Source organism: Scleropages formosus, chromosome 11 (assembly GCF_900964775.1).
Source record: "Scleropages formosus chromosome 11, fSclFor1.1, whole genome shotgun sequence".
Taxonomy (NCBI): domain Eukaryota; kingdom Metazoa; phylum Chordata; class Actinopteri; order Osteoglossiformes; family Osteoglossidae; genus Scleropages; species Scleropages formosus.
In genome coordinates this window covers 21,802,049-21,821,363 of record NC_041816.1, presented here as the reverse complement: position 1 = coordinate 21,821,363, position 19,315 = coordinate 21,802,049, and the positions used below count along the sequence as shown (strand labels likewise).

Sequence of the window (19,315 nt, the reverse complement as noted above, 5' to 3'; positions counted from 1 at the left end):
GCGTTATGCCCGACGCCCTCGCCCCACGACACGACATCCCGACCCTCTACGCCGCAGTCCAGCTGCGCCGCAATTCTCCGTTCCGATGATTTGGTTGGTGCAGTGATCCAACGGAGGAGCGTGTGGACCATCTGCAACATCAGGGAACGATGAGCTCTGTTGAGACGAGGGGAGGAAACCATTAAGAAGTTACTACGCTGTAGCTTTGCCTTCCCTCGCGTGCGCTGGAGCGGACATCGATGACGGTAAAGCGCAAAATGCGTCGCGAACACGGGCGAGGAGAGATTTGGTGGCGTCGGCGATCGAACCCAAGCCGGCGTTCTTGCGGATGACGGCCTCGAGATTCTCTGCTCGACGGCTCTCTCGAGCTCCGGGTACTTCCGTGGTTCCGGACGCGAACGAAGACGCTTCTAGTTGATGTGTTGAACGGTGGGTGGGAGAGATGGGGAACTCGAACGCAGCCCGGGGGCGGAGAGGTCGGGATCCTACGCGCGCACGGCAAGGAGAGAGACGGGGGTCCTGTCGGTTATCTGAAATTACACACATAGACCTTGCAGGAGTGAACGTTTATTTTAGACCCCCCCCCCCCCAGTGCAGTCCACTCGTGCTAAATATGCCCCCCAGTGAAAGCTTCACACTTTTTCAGGTATAAAAATACAATTTCTCCTGTCCTGATGACTCTTTTGTTTAATAAACCGCATCTCTCGGTTCCAAAAGTCCCTCGAACGCGGCACAAAAACAGTAAACACCGGATTTCACACTGGGTTCCCCCCCCTCCCCCTTTCAGCTATTTTATTGTAGCTGTCAGCAGACTTTTATCATAATCAAAGTCTTGCTTTTCTGTGTGGGTTTTTTTTTTTAATTTTTTTTTTTTTTTTTTTTATTTCATTTGCTTTCCCCCCCTTTTCAGCCCAGTGCCGGACTCGCGAGTTATGTTTAGGTCATGTTTTGCGGAATGCCCTTTAATGCGGGGGCTTTAGAAATGCAATTTTCACTCCTGCGCTTATTAGAATATGAAAGTATTGCTCGGTCCTGTCCGGCAGCGCTAATCTCCCAGCTCCTCTTCATGAATTAGGCATGAGGCCTGCAGTCAGTGTGCTTTAAAAGAGCCGTGTTTAGGGACTCATAGATTTTCCCCCTGCAAAGAGGGAGGCAAATCCATAATCAGGAGGATTTGATTTCTCAAACATCATTTTTGTTGGGAAGGAAGTGCTCCTTATTCGCTCCTTTGCCTTTCTCTCCACGTGAGCCGCGAGGCGGGGGGTCTGTTTATTGAGCGACTTATTAGAGGCTCGCCGATGACAGATATTCCCGCGTATTGCGAGCCTTCGGGTTCAAGTGTACACCTGAATGCGGCCCAAGGACTCGAAAGCAGCCGAAGCTTTGAAGATCTTTAGTATTAATTCCGTGTAGTATTTTACTGAGTTATTGAAGAGCGCGATGGTATTAGAGGGGAGGTTCACCGCGGTATAATCGGCTCGATCGGATGCGCTGTTGGCCAGATGGGCCGCGCACGGGCGAAACGGCGACCGCCGTTTGCACGGTGAGGCGCCCTGAGAATCGCCGATGAGGCGTTTGACCAATTCTCCTTCCCTCCTCATCGCACCGCGGTGAGCTGATCGTGGAAAACCCGACAAGGTGTATCGAGTGGCGTCGATGCTGAGAAACGGACAAAGTAAAGTTGCCGAGTGAATGAACGGTCTCTTCCGGGTAGGCCCTGGGCGCGACTGCGATGATTCAAAAAACGTGTTGTCGGGAAGCAGATGAGCAGATCTCCGTTCCTGGAGCTTCGGTTTTTTCGGGAAAAGCTCCGCTGAGCTGTGGGTTCGAAGGCGGCTCAGCCTGCGTGCGGTTTGCGCGTTCGCCTTGTGTTCGTGTGTTGTGCTCTGGTTTCCTCGCACAGAATAGACGCGTTTCGGATAAACCGCTGACTCGAAATCGCCCCCGGTCTGCGTGTGCGTGTTACACCACTAAATATTATATAAAATTCTGTAATATTTAATAAAATGATATTTTGAAAAAAATGACCATGCTCTATAAATGAGTAAATAATTGTAAGCTTGTAGTAATTATAACCTTAACGTTGTAAGTGGCAGGGGGCGCAGCGGCGCAGCGGGTTTGGCCGGGTCCTGCTCTCCGGTGGGTCTGGGGTTCGAGTCCCGCTTGGGGCGCCTTGCGATGGACCGGCGTCCCGTCCCGGGTGCGTCCCCTCCCCCTCCAGCCATGTGCTCCGTGTTGCCGGGTTAGGCTCCGGCTCGCCGCGACCTCGCATGGGGCACATGGCTTCAGCAAGTGTGTGTCTGAGATTGTAAGTCACTTTGGAGAAAAGTGTCAGCTAAATGAATGAATTTAACTGTCAGTATAGATGGGTGATTAACTGTAGGGAGTTTAGTGCAGTGTGTCTAGCGCTGTAAGTCACCTTGGAAAAAGGTGTCGACTAAATAGTTTTTTTTATTATTATTACTATGTAATAATCCAGTGTACCTTGTGTTTTTTTTCTTTTACAGGATCGAAGTTTTCTAGATATCATCACAGACTTATATTCCAAACAAGTCCTCTAACCGCTCCCTGCCAAATGCTCTATTATTTCGGCTGCAGCCCCGGGCACCGGGTGCAACCCTTACAAGGACGGAGACGCCGAGTCGCGGGTTCAGCAAGCGGGCTGCGACCCCAGCGACGCGCGGGACCCCGCGACGGGCCTCGAGCCGCTCGTGCATTTTGTATTATTGGGCATCCTGTCCGAGTCCCTCCTCCGGCCCCGGTAGCGACTGATGTCGCCAGACTCTTCTCCGCGAATCGGGGGAAAAATAAATTCAGAAAAGGCTGGAAAACTATGGGGGGGAGGAGGCGGCCAGAGGAAGTCGCCCTCTGATCGCATGAGAAATCGCTTTGCATTTTGCCGTTATTATTTTGTGTTCATCGATTAAGCCGGGCCTTTGCTGTGATTCCGCCCCCCCCCCCCCCCCCAGCTTCTCTCTTGAAGCCGACTATGTTTTTAATCAGACAATAATGGATTCATCCTCTGTGTGTGTCAGGGAAGCGAGGTGTTACTGTGCTTTAATATGACAGTGTGTCCGCAGCCCGTAATAAATGTAAAACAATAGTTTTCCGTCCCCGTCTTTTGACTTTCAAATGAGCCAGAGCAAATCCAGGCAGAGCCGCAATCAGAGATGAGAGATTAATATGGTAATGGATCCGGGGACTCCATCCACACCGGGAAGGTGTCAGGGCAGCCCGCGACCCCCCCCCACCCCCCCCAATACACACGCCTGCTCTTTTTTCACCTCTCTCAAATCACATTTTCTCTCCCCTCCCAAAATGCCACCTTTCTTCTTTCTTGTTTTGCCAGCACTTGAATTGCGAATTAGTCAATAAAAAGCGCGGCGATATTAGGAGAATCGGATTTTGATTGACATCCCGCATCAAAGCTCAGTTTCGCGACTCGTCCTGCTTCCCCTCTCCCTTCCTGCGCGTCGGCGAACGCCTTTGCGCTTTAAACGCCTGCTTTGCTTTCTTTTGTCTCAAACGCCGCGAGGAGAGAAAGACGGTGAGCCGGCGTGCATTAAACTGATATGCTCAAGTGCTTTTCGAGCAACATCTTAATTTGCTTGTCCTTCGCACACAAGTGTTAATATTTACATCGGTGTAATCTGGTAACGGCAACGAGGGCATTAATTGAATCGTGCCACCGCTGTATTATCGGCCCGTTTCTAATTATGACTAAGTGTTGGGCTTCTCCCTGCTTGGCGGTGGAAGATAGAATTACCGCCATGAGTGAATTGTACGTTTCCGAAGCGCCGGATAATTTAAAGCGCGCTGTCGGGCCGGAGTAACCGAAAACCCCGCGCGGCGCTGCCATTGACTGCGGCTCGCCGTTAAGCAGGTGGAAGGAGGGGGAAGGAGGGGGAAGGAGGTGGAAGGAGGTGGAAGGGGGCCTGCGCTGGCACCATCCTACCGGCTAGGCGTGGAGCAGAGAGGGAGGGGGGGCGGTGCCGTAGGCCTGTCGGAACTGTCGCCTCTGGCCCTCCTGCGTCGACCGTCCTCTGGCTTTTCCTTCCAGGGCGATTCGAAAGTGTTGAGCTTCTTCCGGTTGCTACTTATTTGTACGGCTCGGTAACCGGACGAGCACCTCGGTGCTGGAGCGGGAGGCGGGACCTCAATCTGCGTCTTTTCGCTTCAAGGTGACGCCTCTAACTGCTACGCCACCCGCCGGCCCAGGTAGCGCGACCGCGTTGGCGAGACGGAGCGCTGAATTTTGCCGAAACGCCGAGAGAAGACGGTCAGGGGTCAGGCTCGCGTCTTCGCATCGAACTTTTCGAGGGGCCTCTGTCGCCGCGCAAGACGCGACGAGGCGGATCCCGTGCGCCGCGGCACGCTGCGGAGAGGCGCTCGGGCCCCTCGTTCAGTCAGCGTTTAAGTGCGTCTCGTTCCAAGGTGACACGTGGAAGTCGTTCCTCTGCCGTCGTGCCATGAGCCAACGCAGGGCTGCCGTTGTCAGGTGGATTGCTCCTACGCGTGTCATTCATCACTCATCCGGCTCCCTCCGTCTTCCCGCGCCTCCCTCTTCCAAGAGACGCGCGTCTCTCTAATATGGACCAAGACTCATTTCCTCCCCGCATGAATTATTTAGGAGCCGGAGGAGGTGTGATGTGTGTGTGTGTGTGTGTGTGTGTGTGTGTGTGTACAGTGTGCAGTGTTTCAACAGCTGGCCATCCCAGTCTGACTCCAGTCGGTCCAGCACACCGGTGAGGGGACAGTTTGCGGCAGTTGGGGTTGTCCTGTCCCCGCTGCATCCCGTCCCGTCCCGCGCCGTCGGGCTGCGGTCCGTTCGAGGAGCCGAAATCCGAGAATTCCTCTTAACGCGGGAGGGAAGAACGGCGCGGCGGAGGGAGGGAGGGCGGGTGGGGTCTCGCCACTTCGGACCCCTGGGTTAATTGGAAAAGAAGAGGCCCCTCGCAATCAATAGTCCACTTGTTGAGGGAGAGAGAATCGCTCTTGTGTTGAGCGTAACCGAGCGGTAGGGCGGCCGGCGAGCCACCTTTGTGTCCGAGAAGAGCGAGACGGCGGGGCGGGGGGGGGGGGTGGCGGCGGCCCTGCAGGAATAATAGCCCGAGCCGAATGGACAGAGGACGCCCTTGTTTCGCTGCGAAGGGGGGGGGAAGGCAGCGAGTGAGCGACAGGGGGACGCCCATCCAGGCCGTGGATGCACCGGGGGCAGCTCTTTCCGCTACGGCGGAGCCTCGCTGGAAGCGTTTCGCTCGTGGAAGTCGGGGGTTACCTCACACGGCGCGAATAATTAAGAAAGGATGTTTTATTTCTGCCGCTCGCTCCCCGCCTGCGTCTCGCTCCTCCTCTGCCTCTTTGTAATTATTATTTGAGCCGAAATACAGGTCACGCGGCGCAGGACACGGCGTTATGTGAACGTATGTTACACTCGGGCGCGTTCCTTAATTGCACAGAACAGTTTGATTCAGATGTTTAACTCGGTTCTTGTGGAAAGCCGCTAATGAACAAGTGGGTAAACAACAGCTACGGCAGGACCATTAACAGTTCGGGAAATTTAATTTGAAAGAAATGAGCGATGGAGCAAAGACCGGCCTAATGGCGCGAGACCGGAAAAGGCCCGTCTAGATGAATCGCCCAGGAGGGCGCAGTCGCGCTCCCGTCTTCCTCTCTTCTAGTCCCTCTCCGCCTACCTCTCGGAGGCCGGAGCGGACGCGGTCCGGGGCGCGTCTGACCGCGGGCGCCCCGCTGGAGCTGAATCGCGGCCCGAATCGGACCGCGCCGACCCCGGAGCGAGGATGGTCCGCTGATGGGACAGTTGGTGTCGCGATACACGGGCGACGCTGTGCAAAATTGATCTTTGTAATATATCGAAACGTTCATCTTTCTTCATTTTTTCATTCTGTCTTATTAATTCATTTACAGCGCTTCTCGAAAGTATGCGAACCCCTTGCGTCCCTTGGTTTTACCACGAAATGGGTATTTAATGAGAATCGGTGTTTCTCGTGTGACATAATAGGTGTGTAATGACCGGTTCCGCATGTTGCCGTAGAGGAACTCATGTGTGTAGTAGAAACACACAAGTAGTGCAGGTGGAAAAAGAAGTGAAGCCCAAGTTACACTGGTTCTAAACCAGGTAGGGAAGTTGAGTCAGGGGTGTAAATCATAGTAATTTATACATTTTATATGTTTAACATGTAGATTTTATATGTTTATTTTAATATTTTATGTACAATAATGATCCTCCCTATAGGTTACATACTTCCAAGCACCACTGTAACTTTTCTCCAAAACTGTTAAGAAGATTCAGTTTCTATGTTAAAGGTACTTAGTTATTTACCCAGTTATACAGCTGGGTAATTTTTACTGTATCAGTTCTGCGTAGTTACCTTTCTCAAGGGTGCGACAGCTGGTGGGGGGGGGTTTGAACCCACAGCCTTAGATTTCAAGGTGACGCCTCTGACCGCTGCGCTACCTACTGACCCTAATTTGCAAAGTCTGCTCAACTTCCTGTATTTCAGCAATGTAAATGTATTAGCGCTGCTGTCTCACAGCACCTGGGTGGTGCGAGAGAATGTGGGTTCGATCCCCGCTCAGTCTGTGTGGAGTTTGCGTGTTCTCCCCGTGTCTGTATGGGTTTCCTCTGGGTGCTCTGGTTTCCTCCCACACTCCAAAGACATGCTGATGAGGTTCCCCCATCGTGTGTGAGTGACAGAGTGTGTGTGTTCCACTGATGTATGGATGAGGGACCCAGTGCAAGTAGTGTATCTAGCAGGGTAAGTCACCACGGTGAATAAGGTGTGTGTGTGTGTGTGTGTGTGTGTGTGTGTGTGTGGGCTAGTAACACTACATGGTATCCATTGTAAGTTGCTTTGGACAAAAGCGTCTGCTAAGTGAATAAATGTAAATATTAAATAGGGAAAGTAATCGTTACGTATGATCATGTAATCGTGTGTTTTGCATCACAAAGTTGTCAGCGTTGATTAAACCGGAAAGGAACGTCAACGGTAAAACGTTAAACAAAATGAAATTTCGCTTTGAGACGGATGATCACTTTTGCAGCTCTGCCGGTGACATTTCCCTTCGACTTTGATGTGCACAGGTGAAAAGAGCTGGGGGGGCGCGATATAGGGATGAACCGAAGAGTCGAGGCAATTTGAATAATAGCGCTCCGCGTATGCGACGAACCTCAGAATTTGCGTTAAGGAACACCTCGGACAAATGCGGGCCCCGTTCGCGGTCCCGTTCCCGTCGGGTTGGAGCAAAGCGACCTTTATTTAGCGGGAGGTAATTGTGCAGACCCGTGCGAATGTCCGATTGTGATCTTTCTCCGCGAAGAGTGCTGCTTCAGCAAGGTTCCCTCCTGCACCGCCACAAGGTCCTCTCTGCTTTTCAAGGTGTCCTCACGCTGCGCGCTTTCCAAGGCTTTCTCCCCACCGCCCCCCCCCCCCTTTTTTTTTTTTTAAATGGATTCGCTTGATATACCTTCCAAATGGAGTACTTTGAGTGCTCGCTCGGCGTCTGATAAAGATCCCTTTACCTCTCTTTTCATAACTCTTCCCGGAGATATAAAGTACACAAGAAGGTTAGATGTGCCATTCTGTCCCACACAAAAATCCTCCCTCTGTTTAGACTTGGGGATAAAGGGAAGGGGGGGGCAGAGAATCAATTAAATTACCATTCAAGTGTGAGGAACGTGAAAGGCCTGTACATGCTAGAGTGGAAGATAACTTTTTTTTTTTTTTTCCGCCCCCCCCCCCCCCCCTTCCCTCACGTCTACAAAAGAATGAGTCTGTCTTTTGAGAGGGAAAATTGAACTCTTTTCAGGGAGCTTTATCAAGACAGAAGGTCATCTCTAATATCTTAAAATTGGCAGGTATGAGCGTCAAATGTACGACTGGTTCTGGCCCTCGGAGCAAACAAAAGAGGGAAGGAGGATAAAAAAAAAAAAAAAAGTTACTTTGAATAACTTTGAGGGAGGAAAAAGGGGGAATGGTCGTGGGTGAACGCTACTCTGTGCATGTGTGTGTGTGCGCGTGCGTCTTTGTGCAGGATGGAGACAGGCGTAACGGGGAGTTTTAATCCCGGCTTTGGGCGAGATGCACAATGCTGTCGATGCACACCTTCTGGATCGTGAACACCTACCATGTACTTTTTTACACCCCTACTATACACATTTACCTTACACCCATTTACCTGATGTTTTTCTTCAAAGTGTTGTGAGCTGAGGGGTTGCGGTGGTGCGGCGGGTTGGACCGGGTCTTGTTCTCCGGTGGGTCTGGGGTTCGAGTACCGCTTGGGGTTCCTTGCGGCGGACTGGCGTCCCGTCCCGGGTGTGTCCCCTCCCCCTCCGGCCTTACGCCCCGTGTTGCCGGGTTAGGCTCCGGCTCCCCGTGACCCTGTATGGGAGAAGCGGTTCGGAAAACGTGTGTGTGTTGTGAGCTGTATAGCGATTTACCCGTTTATTTACCTGGGTAATTTTCCCAGAATAAATTCAGGGTAAATTACTTTTCCAAGGGTACTGCAGCAAGAGCTTGAATCTGAACCCAAGTCCTTTGAATACAAGACACTGACAGTAACCACTACTCCACCTGCTGGCGCATGCTTTGCGTTTCCACCAGTGCCGCATACACTGTACTCCTTGATGTAAGAGCGGAAATAAAAAGCGACGGCGTTGCGCAGCATCAGGAACCCGTGCGACGGTCATTGCGATGCACTCCTGGTTCGAGCTGTAGCGTGGAACTCTGGGAGGAAGGAAAGGTGCCTGGGGGGTGAGGGTAGGGGGGTCTCAGGGAAGCCCCCTTCATGTGGCCCAGCCCCCCCCCCCCCCCCCCAAGCGGTGACTGCGGTTTGTGGCTGTGGGCGCCCACTCTGGCCACGTCTCTTCCACCTTCTTTTGAAGTGAGGCCGAGACGGCGTGGGTCTGAGCCACGACAGTCATTATGGGACGAAAACACACGCCTGTGTCACGTCTCACCTGCTACCAACCGTGCGTCTTCCTTCCTTCCTTCTTTCGTGCGTGTGCGCGTGTGCGCTCGGGAAGCACGGCACCAACAGTTGCCAGCTGAAACAGAACAGCAACTCTCGTTCTACCTGCAAAGCACGGTACACAGTTTTAGTTAAACCCATTAAGTACTGCCGATAATTTAATACTGTAGCTTTTCATTTCATTCTAATCAATTTCTCTTGTGTTTCTCTGCCTTGGTTGATTCTTTCTATTGGCTGTGTGTGTGTGTGTGTGTGTGTGTGTGTTTTTCCCTCTTTTCTTTCTTTGTTTAAACCTCAAGGAGCGGGTTTGTTCTTGTTATTAACCCTCCTCTGCGCCAGGGGACTCGAAGGGAACCGCGACAAAGAAGTCTGGCAACTGCAACAAATTTGAGAAGCGAATCCTGACTCTGATCTCCGGCCCATGGGCTCTGTACCGCGGTGAATCACGTGGCTGTTCTGGCAGAGTAGCGGGGGAGGGGGATGTCCGTCTGCCCTGAACCCCCCCCCCCCCCTCGATGACCCTTTTCGGAGTAACACGCGCATGTGATGGCGGTCCAGAGAGCCCCGCTGTGACGAGGATGAACCTGAGAGCACCTCTGTGTGTCAGATGAGCAAAAAAAGGTCCTCATGTCGGTTCGGTTCTCTTGTCTTGTCTGGTTAGCTGTACGCTGGCTTCCATTGTTACTGAAGTCCAAGTTACAAAAAATTCATACATTTTCCACTTTTTTTTTTTTTTTTTTAAGTTGTTAAAGTACGTTTTCTCGTTTTCTAAAATTTATTTCCGCAAAACGACCTGCTTTTCCACTCCCGGCCCTTAGTTGGCGGCAAAATACACCAAAGCAGTGCGTAGGCGAGGCTGCTTTCGTTCCACTCTCGTCCGCGACGTTTACAGCTCATGTCTGGTGTCGGTGATCAATAATAAGATGACAAACATCGTGTTGTTTATAGGGTGAATCAGTCAACAAAGGGTATTGAATTAGAAGTCGTGGAAACAATGTTGTTTTATTTTCATTCCTTTTAAATTAGTTTTAATTTTAATGTAGTTAAAATTTATAAAAACGTTTTGAAGTCCAGGTATTTCTTCATTTCTTATAGCTTCACATGAAACTGACGCAGAAAATAAGCCATGAGGAAATCAAAGCACATCTCTATTACTAACCTGTTCATTGCGTAGAGGAACGCTGCACACACTTAAGGGGTGAATTGGTCCACCGTTAGGATTAATTAGGCGGTCGTGCAAAAGACAGGTTACTTTTCAGCAATTATAAATAAAATGAATAGTTTGAAATTATGGTGAAATTATGGATTTTTTCAAAAAAATTATTATAGCTTTAACTGAGGTTTTTTACACATCCGAACCCATGAATAAATAAGAGGTGTCTGTGTTTCTACAGCGGTAAGTTTAACTTCGGATTTACAAACGATTCGAGGTACGAATGGACTTGTGCTCCACTAGTGTTTGCAAGCTGAAGAATCGGTGCATGGAATGATGGATTTGTTAATTGTCAGTACACTCCTTGGGTGAAGATACCTTTTATTTTATTTTATTTTTTTTTAACTAAGCACAGCATGTTTAAAAATGCATATGAAGCCTGTTTGCTTATTTCTAAAACTGGTTTGCTGTCTCATTTGTACTTCCGAGTGTGTTTTTTTCTCCCAGAAAATTTCTTTTAATTTTAAGCACATGGTGTATTTTCATGACGCTTACGTCTAGTATTTTTGGAGTGTTTACACACTCTGAAAGCCCAAAGAGATATGTGGTGTCTGGCTTGCGTAGGGTTCCGGGTTCCGTGATGTTCAGAGCACATTTCGCACCATCGCCAGTGTTCTGAAAGCCTCAGCTCGGCTGTGCGAAAAGAGCTGTGCGTAACCCACAAGTCGAGAAACCATCCGCTTGCTTAAGAAAGGACAGCAAGCTCGGTTGTGTTTTAGTTCTGATCCGGTTCTTTGCATTCCATAACCAGTCCAGTTCCTGTACTGTTTAATTCACTCTGACCGTAACAGTACAGTAAACAAACACTGTACAAACAGTACAGTTACTCTATTTGCAGTAAGTCCATCTTCATCCATGGTGTGAGCCTTCCTGGATTGCAGTCCGATGCCCCCGCCGACTGGACAGATTAACGGTCAGTACAATCGGTCACTCTCAGTGCCCCTCAACAGGAGGTCTTTATTTCAGGGATCTTCTCCTGACCATCGGCAGTTCTCGGACCCGTCACAGTCCTTAAGTCACAGTCCTATAGCTTAAGAAACTTCTCGTAACCTTTTTTTAGCCGGAACGTTCCGTAGAATATCCGGTTAGTGAAAGCAGAGCGTTGAGGGACACGTTGTGCGTCGAGATTAGAGGCAGAGGAATCGGAATATGAGACGATGGCATCATGGTAAGTGCTGGAATGGTGATATTTTCCCCACCTTTTCTCTGTTTTGCTCCGGGTCGAGTGTTTCCTGCTCCGCGTGGCCGCCCCGCTCTTCGGTGCCCTCTAACAACACCACTCGCTCGCACGGTAATGTGCTTGAGCTGTTTTGGTCTCAAGCTAACTCTTACGTATTCGTCTCTCCGGACAGGACAGCCCTCCCCGGACAAATGTGAGCAGAACCGGGTCTTCCTCTCACTGGGTCCTGCATCCGGATGTAGATTTGATCCGTGCCCAGTCTGCGTGTGCTTTGTGTGTTCTCACCTAATTTGTGTGGGCCTCCTCTGGGTGCTCTGGTTTCCTTCCACAGTTCATTCAAAGGTGCGCGTGCGTGATTGTATGTTGCTATCCGGTGACGGACTTGCAGCCCGTGCGCTTCCGGGATAGGTTCCGGTCCTCCGAAACCCTGACGCGGACAAGCGGTAATCAGTGATGAGTGACTGATAAAGTGGATAGAATGAAAGGGGGTAAAGAGGAGAGCTGGAGTTGTGCCACGGGTCTGGCTGGCACGGTGCTCACCCTTCCTGAGCCCAGTCGCACCAGCAGCACTGTTGAGGAGGGGCCGGAGCCTGGCCTGCAAGAGTGTGTTCCGCTTAACGCATTTGCTAACGTGTGTTCCGTTGCCCGTGGGTTCCACCTGCACCCGTGTTCGTGGCTGGAGGAGCAGTGGTGCTCTGGAGGTGCACGTGGCGGAGTGGATGATACGGACCGGTCCGCCCCTGGCTGAGATCAACATCCGAAAATCTCTATCTCTCGTTCCTTCGCTCGCTGTCCGCCCCTCGTCCGAGCAAAGGAGAGGTGATCTCAGCCTGCTGTGAGATACAGCTCGGTCATCAACGCAACGGCTCTCGCTGACGGCCTTCGTCGGCCCCAAAAACACACCTGGGAGGAGGTTAGGTTGGGGGGAAGGTCTCTTCCCCACCCCCCCGTCAGTCAGCCGCATCTTACGCTGTCTGCGTCGGTGAGGCAGCTCTATTAACAACCAAAGAGACCCCAGGGAGAGCAGGAGTGACGCGCAGCTTTGGACGGCTCGCGTTCCGGCACTTCGGGAATCGCAGCTCGTCCGCAAAAGCGTTCGGTGAAACGAGGAACCGTCTTTAAGGAACACGCCGTCTTCAGTTTACCCCGCGTCGCTCTCAGCGGGCCGAGACGGAGCCTTTCCGCGCGGCCGGGGGAAGCGGGGATCTCGAGGTGAACCTCTTTTCATGTGACAGATGAAAGGCAAAGCGATCTGTCAAGCAATTATTATTTTTACGGTACGAGGAAAACGGAATGCGCTCCGGTTCGAAATGGTGTGACTAAACTCCTGACCCATTTAGCGTTGAAAGCCCGTGGTGTTAACGGAGAGAGATGAGAGGCGGGCGGCTCTCTGTCAGAGCGGCCGTGTGGCTGTTGTTAACATGACAGTGTGAAATTAGCAAAGCGGCTCACCCACCCAGGACACGGCGCCGCACGCGGCGGAAGACTCATAAATGTCAGTCTCGCCTTTTCCTCCCACCCATTTCTCTCTTCATTGTCGGTGAGCGCAGGGCGCGGGGGGCACCGTGGCGAGAAAGGGCAGCAGAAGAGTGATGAATTACAAGAAAGCAAATGGTATTTTAAACCGAAACTATGCTGTCTCTCACATGGGTGTGTTTGTGCAGTTGGGGGGGGGGGGGGGGGGGGGCTTTCAGGGGCTTTCCTGCACGCTGCCCACCGAAGCAGCAGAGATGACCCCCCCCCCCCAGCTGAACGCTCTTTTTGCCTCATGCTAAAACACCACTTTGGCCATTTACGCAAAGATTACTGTTACCCAGGTAAACTGGAGAAGCACCCAAGTCTGCAAACTAATCTTACTATTAATATTTACCATATATTTTAGTTTTTGGTCCGAGAATGTTGATCGACGGATGGTGCGGAGTTTGACCGTGGGATGAGGCATCGTCACCTACGTTCGCCGTACTGCGGTCCTTCGTTCCTTCCTCCGTCATCGTTACGAAGCCCCCGGACCCCGCGCCGCCCCTCTTCGGTCCCTTTCTTTGCGACTTTCCGTTCCCGAAGCGCTTCTTTTGTTCCCCCCGCTGTTTCCCCACTTTGTTGCCAAAGTTTGGCGTGAAGTATTCATCCTTCTTAGCGGTATCTATTTTCTGGTTGATCGGCGTTCTGGCCGCTCTCCAAATGCTTAATACTGACTGAGGCTGTCGCCCGGCTCTACAATAAAGGGTTTAGGAAGTGCATCAAAGGGACAACAATAATACACTAAACTACGCTCATAAGCTATAAGCCGGTAGTGTATCTAAAGGACTTCAACCATAATATTCTAATCTGCAGTACTAAAAACTGAAATAGACATGACGGTTCCAAGTCCCCACGAAACACACAAGAAGCTGCCGCCGAAACTGCGCACGTCTTTTCTTTGTCCCCGACAAACAGGGCCGCGGCGGGACGTTCTCTCGTTTTACTTAAGCGCGCAGATTGCTCCGTCTCTTTCCGTTTTAATAAACTCGACGTTAGAAAAAATGGCACGTGACACCTGTTGTGCGGTGCAGCCCGTCGACACGGAAGGAAAAAAAATTCCACGCGCTGCGCTTACGGTGACGGAGGCAGAGCTGCTGTTGCAGCCGAGGCCCATGAGAAGGCGCCGTCCGGCAGAGGACGCGAGGAGGTCCGCGATGAGGGCTTTGGGACCCTCTAATCCCTGGCGCAGGACCTGATCTTGTAGCTCCCCTCATAAAGACTGACCCTGCGTTCTAATCTCTGTGACAATGACATTGGCGGTGGGGACCTCGCGCGAGGGGGGTCCCGTGCGGGGGTCCCATGTGGGCCTCCTGCTGCTGTGTCTTCTCACAGAGCCCCAGAAACGCTCCCTTGCCCTCGCACCCTCCCCTGTTTTGGCAGCTTTGTTCCCTAGATAAACAGACAAATGGAACGGCTGGCTGAACGCGTTCGCTGGCCGGCTTTCAGAGAGCCGCTCATTTGCGGAGCGCGAGGGGACGCCGGCCAAGATAAATGAAATCTTCTGCCTGCGAAGTGAGAGAGGCGCAGTGTGGAATGGGCGGTGGCGGAGAGGGGGGCCGCCGGTCCACAGAGACAACGCTGCTCTCGTTGTTACGCAACGGATCGCAAGGAGTAAAAGAAAGCCCCGCCCACCTTTTCCAGGGACCTCCTGCGATCTGTAATGTTCTAGCGTGTGGATGTGCCGAGAAACCGCGAGCGTCCCTTGGCTCTTGGCTCGTAACATACGCAAAACAGCTCTGCCACGGCCCATGCGGCGCCTCCCGCTGCTCGTATCATAATCAAACACCCGGGGGGGTCTTGCGGCGATCAGCGTGGGGAAGGTGTTGCCATATCAGAGGGCTGCTCTGCTGCGCCCGGGGGGTTAAAATCATACACACGTTCCAAAGCGGATTGACCCAGGGTGCACTGCTAAGGCCTGGTTGAGCGCAAATCTAACCTCTTTTTCCCTCTCGCCCCCCCGTCCGTCTTTTCCCTTTCTCCTCCAGTCCACCGTTTGTCTCCCTTCGCAGCCGCGCTCGTCCCGTCACTCACCTGTCACTTCTCATGATGTTAAAGTAAAAGCCGAAAGCGCCCCGTGTTTCTCTGTATAAATAAATCTGTTGTTGTGCCGGATGCGGGTTTTGTCACGCCGGCACCGGTGTGACCGAAGGGCTGTTTTTCTCCGCTAAACCAAGGCCTCGGGGCCGAGAGGCAGGACGTGTTAATCGGCCCTCCTGACGCCACAGGCCCTGCGGCACGACTGGGAGTCGGCGCGGTTGGTGAGGAGAACTGCGTCTGTGTCGTGTGTGTGTGCCGTTCGTGCAGGGCTGCGGCACTGGGGCCCTGTCGCCAGAGACTTTTTGTGACTGAGGTCTTGACTCAAGTGTTTTGGAATCACTTGGTACTTTTACTCATTTGCCCGCTGTCTTTTCTCCAAAGCAACTTATACCCTTAAGTTATTTACAATTGTTTACCCACTTATACAGCTTTTTTTTACTTTATCAGCTCTGGGTAAGTACCCTGCTCAAGGGTCCTATAGGAGGAAACACAATGCCAGTTGTTGTTTTTATCATCTGCAAATTAGTGGAAGTTTTTATTATCTTTTCCTGCACCTTTTCACGCTCTTCCTTGATAATTTCGATATAGCGTATATAAAAATACACATATAAATGTTTTTGCAAGCTTTGCTGCTTTGTCGTTTAATTGTGAAGCTAATTTGTAGTTTTGCCATAATCAATGGGGCTATGTTCAGCTAAAAGGGAATTCAATTCCAATGAAATAACACTCTGCTTTCTGTAGATTGCATTATTGCTTTCTCGATAGGCAGCTCCACAAGCTGTCATTCATGCCACACTCGCCTGAGCGTATGAGCGATCTGAGAAATCGATCAGGAGTTTGCCGAAACGCCGGAGCTCGCTCGTGCTGTCCATGGCACCGAGGGCATGGGAGTTTGCCCCCAATGAAGCGAGGGCCAATCCGGACCTTAGCAGATAGAAGTCTGTCATTAGGAGTCAGCCCGTCGTCGGTGTAAATGCCCCCATGCGCTTCTCCTTATCTCCCCGGTGTTGGGGAGTCGGGACCCAGCGGCTGGGGAAGTAGCCAGTCGACTCACTGGCAGACACATTACACCAGTCATCCCATGTGTTTTAAATACGAGAACCCCGCTCCAGCACACCTCATCGTCGTCGTTTCCCTGAAGGAGCCCAGGCAGGTTGAGTTGACATGTAGGCAAGGAGGCCTTGAAGGGCTGGATCTGTGTATCGCTACGCGAGAGTAGTGTTGAGTGGCCACACTGCTGTCTGTCACAGCTCTGTAGTACAAAACCCCATGGATTGTGTTACACCGCATCAGTACTGTTACTTACTCACTTTCATTAACGGCTTGTCCTGGTTGGGGTCTCGGTGCTCCGGAGCCGATTCCAGAATCACGGGGCGCAAGGCGGTAGAGTGTACGCCCTGGAAGGGATGCCAGTCCATTGCACTGCAGTCACACACACAACCGTTCGCACACTAGGGGCATTTTGGAGTTACCGGTTCAACTGAGACGTGTATTTCGACTGTGGGAGGAAACCAGAGCGCCCAGAGAAAACCCACACAGACACGGGGAGAACATGCAAACTCCACATGGACTTAGCTGGAGCAGAACCAAAGCTTAAACAGCCCAGAGGCTGCGAGGCGGCAGTGTTACCTATTGTACCACTCCATTGTGCATTATGCTTTGGCAAAACAGTGAGGATAATGTACATTTTTTCTGTAATAATAAATTTTAAAATATATACCTAACTCTCTCAGGTATTTGGGACATGAAATTGCTTCTTATTATTTTTTGTGAAACAGTTCTTTAATCCTAGTTTCTTTCCCCGTTGTGCTTTTGCTGAGTTTAATGCATTATCTTAAGCTATTTTATTTACTCTCGAGAGGTTGCTTTTTTCATTTGATGTAAAATATTCTGTAATTTACCTTTGTAAGGGTACATCTCGAATGTCTGCCTCCTTGAATAAATAATAAACAGTTAGGATAAACAATACTTTTCTAGTCCAGAGAAGTACCCTGTTGTACCCTGGTTCCCCTTCGTCAAGCTCACTTCTTCCAGTGGCTCCGTCGCTCCCCGCAGTGCGGTGGAAATATGCACCGGACAAGGTGTTCCTTTAAACCTTGGATGGGGGGGGGGGGGGGGTTTGGTAATGATGCCTTTTCACCCTCTGTCTGGGGTGTTTTTACTGCGGTAACGTGTTTCAGTCTTTTTTGTCCCTTGCCCTTTCTTTTCAAAGTTTCTGTCTCATTCTTCCACCTCCAGCTGGAGTACTTTTGAGCAAGGTACTTACCCTGTGCAGCTCTAGTAAAAAATTACCCTCGGGTATAAATGGGTGAATGATTGTAAGGGTCTCAACGTTGCGAGCGGTTTTGAAGTAAAGAAGCGTCAGAATGAAAATGAACGATTAGCTAAATAACAGTTCGATAACAGCTTTAGTTTCAGGAAAATAACAGCTAAATGGGCCTCTGCGTCGCTTCTGTAGGGTCGGGTGGGAAGTGTGAAAAACACCACTCGTCCTGGTTACAGTCTGGTGATAGAAGCTCAGGGTGTGTGAATATGTCAGCCTACATTAGCTGCGTTAGCGTGTGTTAGCTGCGTTAGCCTGCGTTAGCTACGTTAGCTGCGTTAGCGTGCGTTAGCAGAAGTGACACAGGCCGAAGATTCAGTAATAACAGGTCCCTCTTTTCCCCTCATGCAGGAGCAAAAGCACCAGGACACGCAGCCTGGAAATTTCTCCAAAGATACTTTCAGGAAAATGACTCTTTTAAAAGTCCTCTGCTTGATTAATAGTGTGGCGCGCTAATGGCCCAATATGTACGGGTAAAGATGCCGCAAGAGTTGCGATGTGCTTTCCCGTAACGAGGTGCGCAGCGGCGGTTTGGCCAGGTCACCACGAGACACCGGTGCCAGGTGCGGTTTCTTCAGCTACAAGTGATTTGCTCCCCCTGACCACGGCCGGTGCTTCCTACGCTCTTCCACCACTCCTTAACGGTTGGGGAGGTGTACCGGTTACAGCAGCTGCCTTTGGACTCGAAGGAGCCGGGTTCAAATCCCACCTCCCGGGCCGCTGTAGTACCCGCCCTTGGTCGTGGTACCAGCTCTAAGTTGCTCCGGTAAAAATTAGCCAGCTTCGCGAAGGGGTAAATCGTTGTAAGTCGCTTTAGACGGAACCATCGGCTCACTGAATGTACGTGGTGTTCACGCCATGTGCGATATGACCTTTTGAAGGTACTCGGTAGATGAGAACAACAGGTGGAGACGCACGGCGGCGCGGTACGGGAACCGCGAGCGTCAGTCGCCGACCGGCCCCGTGATAAAAGATCCGCCCGTGTTTCGGGTAACGCCTCCGGATAAGCGGTTGCTATGGGAGATAAGGGGAAGCTTCGCTCACCTACCAGCATGGGGGCAAAGGGTACGACGTCCAGCTGGCACGCTGATCGAGAACGGTGCGACTTTTCCCAGCCAGCCAATCTCGAAATTGTCACCAGCTGCCATTTGTCTGCCGTGATGGGCCGGCCGGCCGGCACGCGCTCTTATCGCCGAAGTGCTCCCGTCGCTCTGTCACCGAGACATTTCCCTGAGAGGGGGCACCTGTTAGCTGATGCCTGGTTAGAGAGAATAAATGCGCTCGAAGCCATGCTGCATAGAAAATGTTTCAAAATAAGAACAGAATTAAAAAAATGTAAAAAAGGAATACAAATGCGGCGAAGCGGCTGTGGCGCGGGGCTCGTCCGTAGCTCTGCAGACGAGCCTAAATGAGTGCGCGTGCCATTAGTATGCCTGCCAGGCATCGGTGTTTGTTGTTGTGTTGTGTCTTTCTGCACGTAATTATTGGCGCCGTTTAATCGCGGAGCGATTAGTATTCCTCCGAAAGGCGTCGAACGAGACGGGTCGTGCCGGCCCGGGCCACGCTGGGAAGCGTGAGGTGGGGGGGTGCGTGGGCTGGGGAGGTTGGGGCGCTGGGGGGGCTGCAACAGTGACAGTGGCTGGGGCGGGGGGGCAGGCCCCGGGTATGGATTACCATAGTGATAGGCACCGAGTCGCTTAAAGCCCGATGACTAATTGCCTGACAGAGCTGCGCTCTATTCCACTTGGTCACCGAAATTAATTTCTCTTTTCCGCATCGCGGCGTGAGCTAGCCGTGTGATTTTTGGTTCGATACTCAAATTAACTGGGAGTCTAAATTATTCCTCTTCATGAGTTTGAGTAGTTTTCATTAAGAGCAAGTGTATATTTTATCAGTTTGCATTTGTGAAAAGTGGAAATATGCCCCCCCCCCCCCCCCCCCAAAGTGTTTGGCTTATGTGCAGTAATCCAAAGAGCTAGATGACTTAGTCCAGGCTTCCCCACGTTCCTCGTCACGTTCCTCGTCGCGTCCAAGCTCCTCCTCCTCTCGTAAG

General features: G+C 51.5%; 1 protein-coding gene across 1 annotated transcript in view; it reads left to right on the top strand.

The window, feature by feature from the left end:
* The window catches only part of wwox (WW domain containing oxidoreductase), a 286,215-nt gene that overhangs the window by 152,862 nt on the left and 114,038 nt on the right, over positions 1-19,315 (top strand). The gene's annotated exons all lie outside the window — the stretch shown is intronic.